The 2524-nt window shown below is 38.5% G+C and overlaps 1 protein-coding gene across 1 annotated transcript in view; it reads left to right on the plus strand.

Moving 5' to 3' along the window:
* The first annotated feature begins 784 nt into the window (after positions 1-784).
* Positions 785-2524, plus strand: part of LOC106472775 (Down syndrome cell adhesion molecule-like protein Dscam2) — a 41787-nt gene continuing 40047 nt past the window's right edge. Inside the window, exon 1 of the mRNA XM_022401305.1 lies at positions 785-1201. The gene's annotated coding sequence lies outside the window, so the exon portion shown is untranslated. The remainder of the gene's footprint in view (positions 1202-2524) is intronic.

A 2524-nucleotide genomic window follows, 5' to 3' on the forward strand; every position in this document is an offset into this window, starting at 1 on the left:
TCAATTACACGATATTGTTATTGTAAGTTGGGAATAATTACCACCGTTTTTTTGTTACATTTAACAATATTACCAATACTACGTTCTTTCCCCCTAGTTTCATCTCGGGGATAGTTTTATCTCTTACATGACTACAACCAACTCAGAGATCTGAAGATCGATACGTAGGGATTGAAGACATTACTTAATACTAGTGATTAGGTCCAGTGACATTACTTAATACCAGTGATTAGATCCAGTGACATTACTTAATCCTAGTGGTTAAGTCCAGTAACATTACTTAATACCAGTGATTAGGTCCAGTGACATTACTTAATCTTAGTGATTAGGTCCAGTGACATTACTTAATCTTAGTGATTAGGTCCAGTGACATTACTTAATACCAGTGGTTAAGTCCAGTGACATTACTTAATCTTAGTGATTAGGTCCAGTGACATTACTTAATACTAGTGTTAGGTCCAGTGACATTACTTAATCCTAGTGATTGGGTCCAGTGACATTACTTAATCTTAGTGATTAGGTCCAGTGACATTACTTAATACTCGGAGTAGGATGGACTTAATCCTAGTGATTAGGTCCAGTGACATTACTTAATCCTAGTGATTAGGTCCAGTGACATTACTTAATCCTAGTGATTGGGTCCAGTGACATTACTTAATCTTAGTGATTAGGTCCAGTGACATTACTTAATACTCGGAGTAGGATGGACTGTTTCATTACTGGGCTACCTTCGCTTATAGCAACATTTTCGGCCATAACTTACTTTAGTGCGTTAACGAAGCTCAGCATGTTATTTTCTTTCTTTTTTTGACCAAAATAAATACTGGTTACAATAATAAAAAATTCTATCTTTTGTTTTCGCTACTGAAAGGAGTCGCTGGAGTGGTTTCGAGGGACCCCCTTCAAGGCCCATTATTTTCCTTGGAACCCAGCCATTTGGTACAGTTTGGTAATAATAGCGGCGCTGAAATTAAGTGTTTAGCAACCGGAAGTCCCTGGCCTACATTACAGTGGACCACTAGGGAAGGCCAACACATCCAAGACATCACCGGAATCAGGTACGTCACAGCGGACGGGTCATTGGTCTTCTCGCCCTTCAAACCAGACGATTACCGTCAGGATATCCACGCTGCTGTGTACACGTGTGTGGCGTCGAACAAAGTCGGTTCCATTAGAAGCAGAGACGTACAGGTTCGCGCAGGTAAGGTTTGGTTTCAGTTTTGTTTCCACTGATTTCTATGCCCATGTGTCAATTATTTAAACTGGCTGGAACACTTTTTGTTTATCTTGCATTCGTTTGAGATTCTAGTTTTATAAGCGGCTACTCCGTATGACGTCAGTACAGTAAGTGACCCCCCTGGTGGCTGTCTAGCCAGATTATTAACACAATTTCCTATCGCTGATTCAATCACTTGAAAATCAACACAGATCTCTATAAGATTGTACGTTACTCTGTGTATAACGGACGGCTGTTTGTATGAACGTCTCTTGCAATGTGCTGGTTCACTGGAAGAGCCTGTCAGTATATTTCATTGATGGAACGATAGCTACTTTATTACCTACCTCATATGTATATATTTCGGTCACTGATTGATACCATGATATCTTTGTTTTTGTAAATCAAGATCATCAAACACACGAGTACAAACAACCTATCGTTATCAGATCATCAAACACACGGATACAAACAACCTATCGTTATCAGATCATCAAACACTCGAGTACAAACAACTTATCGTTATCAGATCATCAAACACACAGGTACAAACAATCTATCGTTATCAGATCATCAAACACACAAGTACAAACAACTTATCGTTATCATCACATCAAACACACGGATACAAACAACCTATCATTATCAGATCATCAAACACATCGAGTACGTGTTTGATGATCTGATAACGATAGGTTGTTTTGTTTGATGATCTGATAACGATAGTTGTTTGTACTCGAGTGTTTGATGATCTGATAACGATAGGTTGTTTGTACTCGTGTGTTTGATGATCTGATAACGATAGGTTGTTTGTATCCGTCCATGGGTACAAACAACCTATCGTTATGAGATCATCAAACACACAGGTGCAAACAACTTATCGTTATCATCACATCAAACACACGGATACATATAACCTATCATCATCACATACGCGGACACAAAGAGGATATCATCATCAGACACACAACTAAACAGTTTTCCTTGATAAAATGGCATGCTTGAATTATCATCATCAGTTACATATAAATAAAAAACTCATCATTATCATCATCATTTTCAGTGGTAGCTCATTTTAGGAATCGGAGACTTAGTCAAACCATCTTCCAAAACAAGTACTTTGATCCTTACATAGCCACATACGATACACTACATGTTACACACCTTCTTCTTGTAATAAGTTCGTCCTTACCATCTTCTCAGGTGAGTCCATTGTGTATGTTTGGGTAGAGGATACACTACATGTTACACACCTTCTTCTTGTAATAAGTTCGTCCTTACCATCTTCTCAGGTGAGTCCATTGTGCA

Source organism: Limulus polyphemus, unplaced genomic scaffold (assembly GCF_000517525.1).
Source record: "Limulus polyphemus unplaced genomic scaffold, Limulus_polyphemus-2.1.2 Scaffold5600, whole genome shotgun sequence".
Taxonomy (NCBI): Eukaryota; Metazoa; Arthropoda; class Merostomata; order Xiphosura; family Limulidae; genus Limulus; species Limulus polyphemus.